This window comes from Varanus komodoensis, unplaced genomic scaffold (genome assembly GCF_004798865.1).
Source record: "Varanus komodoensis strain SLA01 unplaced genomic scaffold, ASM479886v1 scaffold2, whole genome shotgun sequence".
NCBI classification, from domain to species: Eukaryota; Metazoa; Chordata; class Lepidosauria; order Squamata; family Varanidae; genus Varanus; species Varanus komodoensis.
In genome coordinates this window covers 69,737,373-69,752,952 of record NW_025335568.1, presented here as the reverse complement: position 1 = coordinate 69,752,952, position 15,580 = coordinate 69,737,373, and the positions used below count along the sequence as shown (strand labels likewise).

The 15,580-nt window shown below is 47.8% G+C and overlaps 1 long non-coding RNA gene across 2 annotated transcripts; it reads right to left on the bottom strand.

The window, feature by feature from the left end:
* Positions 1–370: 370 nt before the first annotated feature.
* Positions 371–15,341, bottom strand: LOC123023075. Of its 2 annotated transcripts, XR_006414625.1 has the most exons (3): positions 15,172–15,341; positions 4,065–4,129; positions 371–1,265 (listed from the first exon to the last, which is right to left on the bottom strand). It is a non-coding gene; the product is annotated as an uncharacterized LOC123023075 (long non-coding RNA). The 2 variants fall into 2 exon arrangements; XR_006414624.1 differs by lacking the exon at positions 4,065–4,129.
* Between the last annotated feature and the right edge of the window lie 239 nt (positions 15,342–15,580).

The following is a 15,580-nucleotide window of genomic DNA, read 5'->3' as shown; positions in this document are numbered from 1 at the left end:
AACATGTGAACCATTGATTCATGATCAGGACAGAGGCCGTGGCTTCTCGTGGGCTTTCCCAACAGTCTCCATCCCTGTGGGACTGCAGTACTTCAGGCGCTATTACAAATCTTACATGCTTTCCTCAAAGGCGAAAGACCCGAGGTAACTTGCAACAGAATTAAAGAATTAATTGTCCATCAAGCTGCAATCAACCCATTACAGTAAAAAATCAGTCACTGTAGTCTCTGGTGTTCTGAGGAGACAACAGAACACTCCTGAAGCAAGATACAAAAGGCAGCCCTTATTAAGTAAGACACAATGCAAAACATTCCTGCCCTGATTACAATACCAGGTAGGTCCTTGTATCCCAGTCAATGCAACACTAAAATTGTATTTATTTATTTATTTAAAACATTTATATCCCGTCCTTTCTGATGAGCGGCTCAGGACTGCTTACAGTGATAAATGAGTCCTCTGATGTGACAGAACAATCCGTAGCATTCATAATGGAGGAGGCCACCACAGAGAAGGAAGGAACCTCACTTGAAGGAGTGTATTGGAGTAAAGCAGCTTTTTCCTGCCTGGAACCCCTCAGATAGTTTGGACCCAAGTCCCCTCGGCCATGGAGAGCATGGCCAAGAGCCAGGAATGGGAACATGGGAGGCTGCCTAGCCTGAGTGAAGACCCCTGCTCTATCTGGCCCAGCATCGCTGACAGTGATCGGTTGCAGTGCTCCAGGTTTCGGGCAGATTTTTCCTGCCCGATCTGGGCATCAACTCTGCCTGCTCATTGCTTGCACAGCAGGTGCTCTAGCCCTGGGTGTCTGTCCTCTCTGCAGTGCCAGGAGGCGTCCTCCAAACCACCTGGGAGTCACAAGGTTTGGGGAGGCTGGATTAAATGGATGGACTTGCATCTCCAACTGGACAGCAGACAACTCCAAGCTCAACCTGAAGCCTGGCCTACCCCACCCTACCCTACCCTACTCTACCAGAGGTAGCACTAGGGACCATCTTTCATTCAGTACCCCAAAGCTCTGGGAAGCGCTGGGTGGTGGGGGAGGATGCATTATAGAACACACAAATTAGCATATGCAAATCCGGACTTTTCCAAGACTTCGCCCAGCCCTGAGAGGCCTGCCCAGAGGCTCCGGACTGTGGCATCGCATGAGAGAGGAATCCGTGGCCACGTTCATTGCAGGCAATCACTCTCTGCATCGCAGTGAAGCAAAGGCACCCTTCACACAGCCACGGATCTGCTGCTGACACCAAATCCCCATGTAAAGCCTGCAGGAGGAGAAGCAAAACAGACCAAATTAGCACCCCTCGTGTTCCATGGAGGAAAATGCAGAGCAAAGGCAGGACAAGAAGAGCTCCAAGCAGAGCCAGACCAGGCACTGGGAAGAGATGGGAACCAGCAACTGGTTCTTCCAGTTCTGTGCGGCAGCTGTGCTTTCCCAAACTCCGTTGCCAAGCCACTGCATCCACCTCCACATCGCACGGCCCAAGTTTAAAAAATACAATCGATCCGCTGATAGTGTCCAGGGTGCTGGACTCATCTGGGGCTAAGGATCGACAGCATAAGGCATGCCACCTAAAAAGTTCAGAGGCAGACTCAGAAGGGGCGGTGGCACTGGATTCCCCGGGCTCTTTGGGGGCCTGCAGGATGCTGTCCAAACCAAACGCTCCTCCTTTACTTCCCTAAACCATGGACGTTTCTCTTGGCCAATTCCTTCTCTTTAAGCAGGGTGGGGGCGGTAAATGAGAAGCGATGGGGCAAGGTGGATGCAATAATTCGTTAACTGATCCGCTCCCTTTGAAACCCACAAGCTTTTGACGGGTGGGTGCGCTGCAATCCCTACGGGGGCAGGTTGACTTGCACCATGGCCTCGCATCTGGAGAACGGGCATCCTGGGGCTGGCTCCGCATCTTTCGTCTCCTCACTCCCTTCACAGCCATCTCTTTGGCACCGTGAAATTCCTCTGTCTCCTCTTCTGTGCCCCCTTGATCACAGCCATGGCTTGCTCTGGGGAACAGGGAACCACTAACCCAGATTAGAATCCAGGCTCTGGCCTGATTTTTCTTCAGCAGCAAAGCAGCTTCTCCAGGGGGCACCGGGGACTGCAGTCGCACCGTGACTGCCCCCGAAGGAGTGGGAAAGCAGAAGGGGAAGAGGCTGCCACGCATGTGCTGGAGCTCAGTTTTGATGACATCTGGGGGACCCCTTGTCAACTGAGAGCCTCTGATTCAGGGTTCAGCCTTCTCCCCACATGTCATAGCTCTTGAATTGGTAGCCCTTGTTCTTCCTGGACTGTAGAATTTCTTCTCCAAGGCTGGAGGGGCAGCAAAAGTCAGGCTGGAAAGTCTGATTATAGTGGGGAAAAGACAGCTGAGCCGGGACCTCCGGGGAAGAAATCCCCAGGCAGCGGGGAGGAGAGCCGGTTTGCTGCTGGCCCAGAAGTGTTGTGGACCCTCAGTGTAAATGCAGCTTTTGGGAAAGAAATGCCGCAGCACCCCAGCGTCCCTCTCAGGCAGCTGAAGTCAGGGCTGCAGGCGCTGAAGCCTGCCACCTCCCACCAGCAGGGGGCTGGTGGGATACCAAAAGGGAGAGCTGTTTTGGAGAGGGGAGGTGGGGAAGAGGAAGCTGGATGACCAAAATTAGCACAGCCACAGTCATAGAGTGCAACGTGCTAATGAAATATGTGAAGAACTGTCAGGAAATCCCGGAATTGCAGCCCGGGAGAATGTACACACGGATCCGATCCACTGGAGGATGCCCTTGCCTCAAACCTCAGTGGTTTTATTGGTGAAAACACCTGGGATCCCCTCTGCAAAACCTGCAACACCGCTGCCAGGTAGCCAGTACGACCACCGAATGCAAGTTCCCAGAGCAGAGACACGCATTTCAAGTTTCAAGGCAGTGGTGAGATTCTGAATGGGTGAGAAGGTGAGGACAGTGGGGAATCATGCAGAAGCATCGCGGAAGCATCATAGACATCAGGAAAAACACTACCCACCAAAGGCTCGGTAACAGATGACAAATAAAACAATCAGGAGTTGCAGCAATCAAGTAGGTTTAAAATGCTGTGGGTTTTGCGATCAGAGGTACAGAATTCCTTAAGGCGAAGGTGGGCTGCGTAGGTATTTTGACATTGGAAAGGAAATGCAGCTTGATTCTGCAAGGAAAGGGGGCCAATTCTGCAAGGGAAAACATGAGTCATGGAACTTCCTGGGCTGCCGGCTTTTCCCGGGCATGTGGAGCTGGGTGAAAAGCTCTAGTCCCTTTGAGTGGAGAAGGGCGAGGGCACTGCTGCCAGATATTCTATGAAAGGACATGCAAAGGCATATCTTCTTATCTGAGGATTTATTTGGACTTTCCCAATGCAATGTCTAACCCTTTTTGTCAGAAATGTGGACAGGTATCCGCTGAAGTGGAGAGATGGAGGGATAGGCAAGGAAATCCTAAACCTCTTTTCTTTTTTCTTTTCCGTGAGGGTGCAAGATGACTTTGTGGACACCCGCACCCTTCGAGGTGGGAGATGTACCCGTGAAAATTGTGGACCAGGAGGTTTCTTCAATGGGTATTGTGGGCCTACCAGGAATTGTTGCAAATGGTAGAACTCCAAAAGGAAGTAAGACAAAAGATGCACTTCCTGTCCTTTTCACCTGTTCACTGATCATTTAAGGTTCTTTCACAGGCAAAGCAGGGTCCAGAAAGTCCTTGCACTATGTAGCTATCTGGCATTGTGTTCTATCTCTCCTTTATGTGGAAACATAGAAACTGAAAGAGTCGGAAGGGGTCTCCCGGGTCATCTAGTCTGACCTCCGGCACCAGCCGGCTCCGCTCACGACATGCCCACCATGTGGACGTCCAGCCTATCCTTGAACACCCGCACCGATGGGGCCTCAACGACCTCCCGTGGAAGCCCATTCCACACCCTCGGGGTCCTGACTGTCAGGAAGTGCTTCCTGGCATCTAAATGGAACCATGGTTCCCTGAGCTTTGCTCCGTTGGAGCGCATCCTGCGTTCCTCTGCAGGGGAAAACAGGTCTCTACCCACCTCCGTGTGACACCCGCTCGCGCACCTGTATGTCGCCGACAGATTCCTTCTGAGTCTCCTCATGTGGAAATGTGGTGGTTTAGGAGAAGACTGGGGGGAGGGAGAGAAACATTGGTGAGGGGGGAATTTTCCCCATGGGCCAAAAAGTCCTTGGGAAAAACAAATAATTAGGAAAAATATTCTTTACATTGTTCGTCTGGAAGAGGTCCCAGAGTTTTTCAAGGTCATCACATCAGTATCCTCATGTGACATTATTTATTTTATTTATTTATTAAAACATTTTTATGCCGCCCCATTCGCCGAAGCCTCGGGGCGGCTTACAACATTAAGATCAATGTCAAGGACCCAGGTTGGTGTACAATCTCTGTATGCAGTTAGAACTGCCTCATCCAAAAACAGGGCTCTAAAACTCAGAAATACATCTTTTCTAGATAGGGTATTAATCCCATTTGTCATTCCCTTACTCACGGTTGTTCATGGGTTCCTTAGATCAGCTGTTTTCAACCTTTCCACAGTTGTGGACCGGTGAAAACAGGAAAACCGCCTTGAGGACCACTGAGGCAGAAATAGAAAGCTGTCTCTCCCCCCCCCCCCATGGCAGGTTGTGCCAAACCACCCCCCCCATGGACCAACAGGAAAACTGGCAGACTGGCACCAGTCTGCAAACCAGTGGTTGAAATTTATCAACTTATCATAACTTATCATCTAAGTTATGGTATTGTAACCTTCCCATTTTTCATTTCTTCTGCTTTTTGGGAGGAGGGAAAGTGTGACTTTTAATGATGGAAGCAAAATGCAATTTCTTATTATGTATGTGCTATTGTGGAAAAGCGGGAAAGGAAAAACTGTGTTACTGCAACGAAACCAAATGTAAGATACAGCAAATTAACAGCCTTGTGTAGAAAAGCTGCTGGTCTCCCAAAGTGACTTTGACAAAGTCGTTTTATCCGAAGGCATGTGCCGTCGGAGAAAACCTGCAAGCTGCATCCTGGAACTGTTGTGAGTTATCTCAGATGTGGATAGAGAGGTCTTTAATAAACATGAAAAGCATTATAGCTGTTTTCCAAAACTCCCGATGTTTTGGATGCAGAGTTTCCATCATGCCCAGCCAGCATGTCACAGTGGCCAGGGATAAGGGGTGCTGGAGTCCAAAACACCTGCAGGGCATCAGGCTAGGAGAGGCTGCCTTAAAATATGGGCATAATCCATGTTCAAGGAAAATTAACTCAATTTCCTGTAAAAAACACACAGAGCTTGCTGTGTGGAAGCTCTTTCGCACGTGCTGCACAGGTTAAAAGAAGAAAGGACAAGATGGGTTTGGTGCCTGCCTGTAACATGCAAATAGAGTACCTGTCAGGTGTTGCCTTCTGTCCAGGTCCACCTTTCCCAAGCTGTACCATCCAGAGGTTTTGGACCACAATGCCCAACATGCCTGACCACTGGCCATTTGGGTGTTGCCGTCCCAAATATCTGAGCCCACCAGTTCAGGGAAGGCCTTTTGTTGTCCACCCTGAAGGCAGTGGTTGCCCAAGGTTGAGGAACACCAAGGCTTGAACATGGGGCTCCGGCCCCGTGACCTCGTGCTGTGCCGCCGGGCTAAGATCCCGCCCAGGATGCAGAATGCTCACTTGTGTCTTGCGCAGGGATGGCAGGTCAAGACAATCGCACGGTCAGAGCTATGTGGATAACGGCTCCCAGCCAATGGCAGAAAAGACACCGGCCATTGAATAGTAAAAGAAGCCCTGAAAAGATCATGAAAACCAACAGACTATTTTCACCTTTTTTTACAGTGGGGCTGGTAGAGTAACTGTGTGGAGCTGTTTCCAACCCCATTCCTTCTCGGCCACCCCACACCTCCTCCCCGATATCAGCACATCACGGCACTGTAGCGCCTCTTCCCCAAGATCCCTCGATTGCAGTGTTGGTCCCAAAGAGAGAAGGTTTTCATGAAGAGCGGACACTGCAGGACATCAGCAGCAGACGGAAAACCACCCCACCTCTCCGGCTTGTGCAAGAAAAGCAGGCGGCATGGAATGCTTGCCCCGCTTTTGCCTAAATCTATCGCCATGAGAAAGGGAGATAGTTCATTGCATGTGTCATATCACCTATGCAATGTCCACCAGGGATGGTGCATCAAAGGCACTACCCCACCAAAGGGGGGTGCTATATGATCCACGGGAGAGTCAAGAAAATGTGGAACTTAAGGGCCAGCTTGGCACAGTGGAGGAAGAGGACTGGTTCCAGTCCCTGCTTGGCCTCTGGAGTTCCCCAGGTGAGTTTGGTCCAATCAGTAATTCTCAGCCTCTCGTACCGCACTGGCTTGTGCAGAGGACAGAAGAGACAAGAGGAGGCAGATCAGGGGTGTAAGAAGTAGGCAGACGTATTTTCTGCTGAATTCAGTGGCACTTAAACGGCCATAAGTTTGGCTGGATCTGGCAGTGAAGCAAAAGAGAAAGGTATGATGAAGCAAAATTGTAGATTTTCGGTCAGAAGAGTAGCATGAAAGGCGTACCAAAAAAATAAAATAAAATGCTTAAGCCATTCTTGCAAGCTTCTTAGAAGGGAGGCCTATATTGTTACTTGCACATTAGGACACTGACTTGCCCCATTGGGTTTTTAAAAGGGTTAATAAGGTAATAGGAGTTATGATGTGCTTGGATCTGGTGAATACTCCAAGGATTTTAGGGCAGAAAGACAGGATGCATTTCATTTTATGTTCACAATGACCCGTGAAGTGTTGAGAGGAAGCGACTTGCCCAAAGACCACACAGTCTTGGGATGTGAACCTGGTCCTTTCCCCTTGAACAGCTACACCCCTTCTATCCTCTATGCCACTGGAATGTGGATAGCACATTAAATGTCAAAAGAATTAAAGTGGTTCAAAAGCAGAAGAAGCAATAGAAAGAGAGCCCTTTTCCAGTCTAAACTTGCATAGAATTGCACCTTTCATTCCTGGAATTAATACTCGAATGCTCACCCTCAAATAGCGCCTCCTCTTCTTCCATAGTCCATTTTCCAGGAGAAATAAGAGCAATTCCAGTTTTGCTGCCATCTTGTGGTTATGCTGCCACCCCCTAACCAGAAGCTGCCATTGATCTGTCAAAAGCAGTTCTTAGGACGAGTGCGGAGCATTTGTACATCTATCCTGGAACGAGGCTGCTGTTTTTTAAGGGAATTCCCCAAAGTGAATTAGAAATGCCCATCTTTCCCACCATACCCCTCCCTTCCAGATTCCCTAAGTTTTTAACATGACAACAAAACCTACCGAAGCAATTTGGCCAGAATCATAGGTAAGCCGTGCAAAATTGAAATGACTGCAAAAGTCAAAGAAGAAAGTGCAAAAGCAGGACTGCAGCTGGACATTAAGGAAACAAAATTCACTACTATGGAAGAATCACAAATTTTATTTATTTTTCTATCTATTTAAAACATTTCTATCCTGTCTATATTCAAACAGGATCTCCAGACAGTTTATGAAAAGAGTAAAAATGAAAATAACAAGGACAGCAACATCCACAACAGCACCTGAAAAAAATTAACAAGCAACAATATATAATCAAATCATTCTAACCATTAAAATACTGGGCATATAAAATGGTTTTGGCCTGGCACTGAAAAGAATGAAGAGTTAGAGCCAGGCACACCTCTCTGAAAAGCAGATGCCACAGTTGGGGCACCAGCACTGAGAAGGCCCTTCTCCTACTGGCTGCTCTTCTAGCCTCTTTCAAAGAGGGCTCCCAGAGAAGGACCTCAGCAGATCATGTTAAGGTCCATGCAAATAACCTGGAGTGACCGAAAGACAAACGCATGGGTCCTGCATCAAATTAGACCAGAGATTTCCCTGAAAGTTAAAATGACAAAATAGTGGCTGTCCTATTTGGCTATACCATGAGAAGGCAGGAGTCCCTGGAGAAGGCCATCATGCTGGGAAGAGCTGAAGGCAGAAGATGATGCTAAATAGCACTGATAGCACCTTCCTCTGTTTACCCAACACTGACTGGCAGAGGCCTTGCCAGCCCTTCCTAGAAATTCTGGGAACTGAATCTGGGAGCTTTGGCGTTCCAACTGAGCCACGAGCTATGGTCTTTCCTCTAGACATAAAGTAAGATTCTAGTCCTCATGGTTCTCAATAAAAAATGATTTAATGAGGAACACAGGATGCTGGTCTATACTGACTTGGCCCCTTGGTCCATGTAGCTTCCCTGTTGATGTGGGGGTTTTGTGGACCACCAGCTGTGAGTTCCATCAGTTGTAGCCAGCATAGCTAATGGTGCTGGATAAGGCTGAACCTGAGACCTTAAACTTTTGCATGCAAGGCAGGCACTCAGGTGGGAGGGAGGTGGAGACGGGAGCAAAAGCCACAGGACAGCTCTGCCTCCAGGCCGCAAGCTCTAGGGAGGGTCAGTGAGCCAAGTGGCGCAGCAAAAAATGGCGTGGCCCGCAGCTTTCCCTGCAAGTGTGGAGGAAGACGCTTCCGATTGTCCATTTTTGATGTGAACCACATCCAGCAAGGCTTATTCCAGAACAAGCATGTTAGCCGTTAAGACTGTTGTTTCGGTGTCCAGAGAAACAAGTCTGCAATACGTTATCTCTTGATTGCAGCATTCAGAGCAGCTTTTCTGCACAGAAGCTTCCCAAAGTCTTGGCACTTTCAGGGAAAGCAGTTCTGAGCTGTTGGGATGTGCCATCCAGTTGCCTCCAGCTCTGTGAAGGAGCACCCTCCAGAACATTGTCCTAGACAGCCTTGCTCAGCATTTTGAGAAATAATAAAAAGTTTGAGACTTTAAGTTATAATAGCAGCTGCCAAACTTCCCAACATCAGCATGGAGCAGCATGTGGAATCACGGGGGAATCTTACTAAGATTGTGCCATTCATGGCACATCAGCGCCATCTACTGGTTTCTAATGAGAAAACATAGAAGGGTTTAATTATGCTGAGCACTGAAAGGGAAGGACAGAGGAGAAATACCTTGCCATGCACGGAGCCACTTTGGAAATGCCTTATTATTATTAACTGATACATTTTAATGACAATAATGTCAACTATTCGTATAAGAACATTTCTACACTACACTCCTTGCTGTTTCAGGCTGCAGCTCGGAGTGGCTAGCCCTCCACAATGATAGTGAGATATAGTGTATTTCTATTTAATGTATTTCTATTTATTTCTGCATTTGCATGCAAACATGTAAAATGGGTACATGGAAATAGTATGGAAATCGGTGTCCCTTGATAATGTGTAACATGCAGCCAACCCAGCACCTCCTTGATTGATATATCAATCAAAACATAGTCATTCTTCAAATTGCACACTTTTGCAGGTTTTGTGAAACCCAGAGGTAGGGAAGAGAACCCAAATTCCTGAATTAGACAATACTTTTATTAGGTTCAATCAAAACGTTACAAAAGATTGTGCAAGTTTTTGAGTACTGAAAGACAATAATAATAGTGTTTTTTATAATATTATCCTCCTTTTTCTGCTTTAAGGAACCCAAAGCCGCTCATCTCATCACCCTTCTCCTCCTCTCCATTTTACCCTCACAACAATCCTGCAAGGTAGGTTAGACTGAGAGCCCATGCCTGGCCCAAAGTCGCCCTGTGAGCTTCATGGACAAGTGGTCACGGCCAGAACCTGGATCTCAGAGTCTCAGCCCAACACTCCTTCCACTGTGCCCCCAGCTCGCTGATATAAGCACAGAATGAGGAAAAAAACAGAACAGCTCACAGTCTGAACCTGATCCTGCAGCCATCCGGCCTAGCTGCAGAATGGAAAGGTGAAGTGGAAGGGATCGCTCACTGAACTGCAGGGCCCAGATTGCAAGGTGCATTCTGGGGCGAAGAACGCCTGACATCGGGTGGCTGACCAGATGTGGCACCGGAGCTGGGCCCCAAATATTTCATTTGGAGGCTCAAATCCCTGGGGAGCCAGCGGCCCACCATCTCGCTGTCCATGGGCGCTTGCTGAAGTGAATGTCCAGGGTCCCTGATGGCTGCATCTGGTCCCCTGGATGAGGGACCTTTCAGCCCACCAGAGAGTGTAGCCTGAAGTGCCTGATCCTGCCTAATCTTGGAAGCTAAGCAGGGTCAGGCCTGGTCAGAATTGGGATGGGTGACTTGAGAATATGATTCTATGATTATTGCTGTTAACTGCCTAGAGAGCCTTGGCTATGGGCAGTATAAAATGTAATAATAATAATAATAATAACCAGAGCAAGCCAGGTGACTTGCTTCAGTCCAGTCAGGAGCTACTAGTCATATTTTCTGCTAGTCTGGGGGCAGTTTAAGTTACTGTACCTTGTGCTGTTCAGATGGAGAGACTTGGAGAGTCTTCAGCTGCTACCCTGGCTTGAATCTTTTGGCTTGAGCTTTTTCCAAAATCAGATGCCCCATCAGTCCTGTCCATCTGTCCCTTTTACAAACAGTGCTCTCCTTAGGAGACATACACCCTTAAACACACATACACACATGCACACGGGGGGGGGGGGGGGGGGTTTAGAGCACATGTAATTTAACATATGCAAATTTGCTTTTGTGTTTTTTGGGGATTTTTTCTCCCATGGGTCAGAAGCCCAAGTGTTAGCACTGTTCTGGGTCTGATCCTAACTGGATTTCAGATGGACTTTTTTCCCTGAGATTTCTTTTTGCTCATTCCTAAATGTTCTTGCATCAGTCTTATTTCAAAAATATGCCAAATGAGTACAAAAGTGCATGTTTTAGGATTTAAATGATTAGGAATGCATTCCTTAGATAAAATATATTGTGGCTACTATCCTATCTGAGAAGGACGGTTTAACCCGGAGCCCTTCTCTGAGCAGGGGGCTGAGCCCAATGGCCTTCTTGGCCCCTTCCAACTCCTCTATTCTGTGATTCTGTATTTGCTCACCCAAGAGTATTCTTGCATTCAGTGGAACTTCAGAGTAAATACTGATAGGATGGCATTATAAGAGAAGCATATTCCACACACACCCCGATCCACCATTTTTTGCAGAATATTTTCGAAATTGCATTTTAATGATGATGTGGTATGGAGTGGATTTATGAATTAACCCATGTAAAACTGACTCCTGAGAGTCCCTTGGACTGCAAAGAAATCAGATCAGTCAATCTTAAAGGAAATCAACCCTGACTGTTCTTTAGAATGTCAGATCCTGAAGATGAAATTCAAATACTTTGGCCACCTAATGAGAAAGAAGGACGCACTGGAGAAGAGCCTAATGCTGTGAACGATTGACGGCAAAAGAAGGAGGGGACGGCAGAGGATGAGGTGGCTGGATGGGATCACTGGGACAGTGGGAGTGGGCTTGGGCGGACTCCAAGGGATGGTGGAGGACAGGAAGGCCTGGAGGAATGTTGTCTGTGGGATTATGATGGGTCGGGCACAACTTTGCGACTGAACAAAACAGAAAACTGATTATTTGATTGGGTGGATTTAAAATCTAATAAATATAAGAGGTATAAAAAGTAGTTATACTAATTAACTTGAAGGATTTGTGTGCCACTCCTCAGCCAAAACCATTCTCAGAGTGACTTACATATCATCAATTAAGCCAGACACTCCCCGCTTTCAGGTTCATGATCTAAAAAGTCACAGCACACAAGGAAAAAGGGGTGGGGAAAGAAAAGGGGGAAATGACCAGTCTGAAGGAGAAGTTTTCTTGGAAATGGTCTTCTCCAACAAAAACCATCCAGAAGCTGGCTGGAGCATGTCTCTGTGAACCGTAGGCTTTTTCGGTCTAAACAGCATACAGGCTGTTTTCTCTTCTGGAAACCTTGTGTTGAAATGGCAGCAGGAAAGGAAAGGAAAGGAAAGGAAAGGAAAGGAAAGGAAAGGAAAGGAAAGGAAATTTCTGTCTGTGCAGTTGCTGGGCTACAGTTTGGGGGGTTATAAGTTGCGTAGACTTGACTTCGAACAGAAGTGGACTGAAAAATTGTTATCGTTACGTGCCATCAAATTGTCGCTGAATGAATGCTCTCCAAACGTCCTGTCCTCGATAGCCCTTCTCAGCTCTTCTAAGTTCAAGGCAGAGGCTTCCTTTTTGGAGTTCATCCATCGCATACTTGGTATTCCTCCTTTTCTTCTGCCTTGCGTGATTATCTTTTCCAAGGAGTCTTGCCTTCTCCGATCATTATTTGTTTTTCGGCGCCAGGTGAAGACCTTTTTATTTAAACATCATTTTAATTGTTAACAATATTTGCTTATTTATCTGGCCAGGGTGACTTCTTTTATAACTTCTTTTATATCTTTTATACTTTTTATTTATTTTATATTGTTAATTTTAATTTTATATTGTTACTTTTGTATTTTATTGTATTTTATTGTGTTGTAAGCCGCCCCGAGGCTTCGGCAAGGGACGGCATAGAAATGTTCAAATAAATAAATAAATAAGAGAGTGTCCAAAGTATGACGGTCTCATTTTCCCCATTTTTGCTTCTATAGAAGCTTCTGGCTTGATTGGAGCTGGGATCCACTGATTCTTCTGGACAGAAAGAAGATCTCCAGATGGTTGGTCCTCAGTTCCCAGCATTCCTGGCCATTGGCTGTGCTGGCAGAGGCATTTTGGAATTAAACTCTGAAGCACCTGGGACCTACCTCTGCCTGTGCTTAGCTGCAGCTGTAGAGGCCGCGAGCAATTTGGCACACAAGGTGCGCCGTGATGCATGATGCAGCTTTTTCTTTGATGTGGCGGCTAGTCTGATGGGCGGTGCTGATTTGCAAATTGGAGCCAGAAGCAGCACTTAATCCCCAGACAGAAAGGTTTGCTCAAGAAGATCTTCCTAAATCCTGAGGCGTGGGAGTGGAGTGGGGGTTGCAAAGAGAGCTAGGCAAAGATGCTGGACAGTTAATGTGCTGGTAGCTAAGACACCGGTCGTGCCACCAGCAAAAATTGTCCACCCAACAGTTTGGATGTGTTTTTAAAATTGCATATCAATATGCTTTTATAATGGATGTTTAAACTTGGTAAACTTACCAGGGGGATGCACCTGTTTGAGGTATAGAGATATAATGAATACCATGAATTGAAATCCATACTTCTGAGACACCAATCAATTATGTCTAGCAACCAACTCATCTCCAACTAAGGGAATGAGCAAACAACGCCATTTCCATGGCTAGCAGGGTCAGGACTGGGTGCCACCATACACAGGTTAGCCAGAAGGCCCGGCCAGGAGCTGCTTTCCTTCCCATGCTCCCAGACCAAGATGTAGAAGTGAAGGAAGTAACTCAGTGATTGAGAAACAGTGAGGCAAACAACCACGCCATGGAGCCTGTCTGAAGGAATGTGGAAGGGAGGAAAAGAGAATTGGGTTGAAGAAAGGAGGCAACCTTCCATCTCATACTCCCAGTAGTTTTGTGAGACAGGGGGTAGTAGGGCAAGGTGAAGCCAGAAAGGAGTGAACTAGTGAACTTGTAATTATGAACACGTGGGCATAATAGGTTGATGAATATAGAAACATAGAAACAGAGCGAGTCAGAAGGGGCCTCCCGGGCCATCTAGTCTGACCCCCGGCTCCAGCCGGCTCCGCTCACGACATGCCCACCATGTGGACGTCCTGCCTATCCTTGAACACCCGCATCGATGGGGCCCCAACCACCTCCCAGGAAAGCCCATTCCACACTTGGGGTCCTGACTGTCCGGAAGTGCTTCCTGGCATCCAAATGGAACCTTGGCTCCCTGAGCTTTGCTCCGTTGGAGCGCGTCCTGCCTTCCTCTGCAGGGGAGAACAGGTCTCTCCCCACCTCCGTGTGACACCCCCTCACATACCTGTATGTCGCCAACATATCAATAGTATCTCACACACCTCGAATAGACAATGGACTAATTGTAATGCACGTGTGATGTATGTAGATGCATGCAGTGGGATGAGATGGGAGATATGAAGTAGGCGGATGGAAAGACTGTACCCCCTTAGTACATACCTTGTCCAGTGAGGGAATTGGGGAGCGCTATGGCGGCCGAGTTAGGGTGCAAAAGGAGATGATTTGTGTGTTTGTGCTTCGGAGAGATTCTGGCAGAGCGGGCTCTCCCCGTCTATTGCAATAAACAAAGGAATTGCCTCACTCTGTTGGTTGCCTTGGTTATTTAACTTGAGGAGAAGTATTTTCGCTGCTTTTTGCATAACAGAAACATAGGAACAGAGCGAGTCAGAAGGGGTCTCCCAGGCCATCTAGTCTGACCCCCGGCTCCAGCCGGCTCCACTCACAGGACAACAGGGAGGAAGAGGAACCTCCAGCCGGCTCTACTGGAACAGGGTTGGCTGCTGCTCAGCCCAGATCAGGGCTTGCAAGCAAGGTGGCTGCAGCAATCTCAGTGCCTCCGACAGCCCCTAAGCGCCCCTTTGGGGCAGCTGCCAGTGCTGCTCCCCCAAGCCACTTGGCATGAGTGGTAAGGGGGATTTCTGCTCTTGCCAAGCAGTTCACTTGTCGCTGGTCTTGACCCTGGTGGGTTGTGCAGTGCAGAGGCAGAGCACTGGGAGTCATACAACCACAACTGTATAACCTTCTAACCCCAAAATAAGCCCCCCAGACAACCCCCTCCCAGGTTCAACTACAGAGTTGCCTTGTTGTAGAAACCCAGACAGTGTGTTGTCTGAACCCAGCTAATGCCTTTTCCTTATATTTATGCATGTATCAAATTTATATCCCACCTCTTCGCTCATGAGGAAGTCAAGGCAGTTGACACAATCCTCTTCTCCTCTTCATTTTATTCTCACAGCAACTCCACAACCTCGAGTTAGGCCAAGAATCCGTGTTTGGCCCAAAGTCACCCAGGGAGATGAGAACCCGGATCTCCCAACCCCCAGTCCAGGATTCTGACCAATACGCCAGACGGTACCTGTAGCACATTTCTCCTCCTCTCCCCCATGGCTAACAGCCGCTTTGGGGATGAGGCAAGAGAAGCTGGGAAATGGCTTGCGGGGAAGCATTTTCCCCTAATCCCAGGGCCTTGATCCAAATCACACAAAGCAACGTGCTGCTGAATTTCATGGGGACAATATGGAATACTGATTGCTTCTGATCTGTGTCACATGTCTTTTAAACCTCAATGGCCGTTGCAGACCAGGGTTCCTGAATGATCGCGGACCAGACCAGAGGCCCTGAGTGGCAATCAGAAAGGAAGGCTCTGACTCACCTCAGGAGAATTTCTTGCATCCAACCTCAGCCACCTTTTGGCAAGCGAAAGGACGGTTCCACCTCACTAGCTCATCTCACTCAGGAATCCAAAGCACACAGATACTGTAACATGAGCTGGAGTTCATTGCTCGTGAACTAAGCCCAAGTGCAAACTGAATCAAGAATGGCAAGGCTCGCAGGGTCATGGTGGATTCTAATTATATACCTGACTAGCTTCAGGAGGCGTAATCACTGGGAAAGCAGCAAATGACCAAGTGTGCAATCGATAAATCACACTTGACTTATCATTAACTGGCGTATCGTCACATTCCGCGTGCCAGCGTGCAGACCGGGCTGCGAGACTTGTGCACGCCTGCGAGTGATTTCCAGGAAAAGAGGGATAAGGCTGCCTCGCACGCGGCACATAC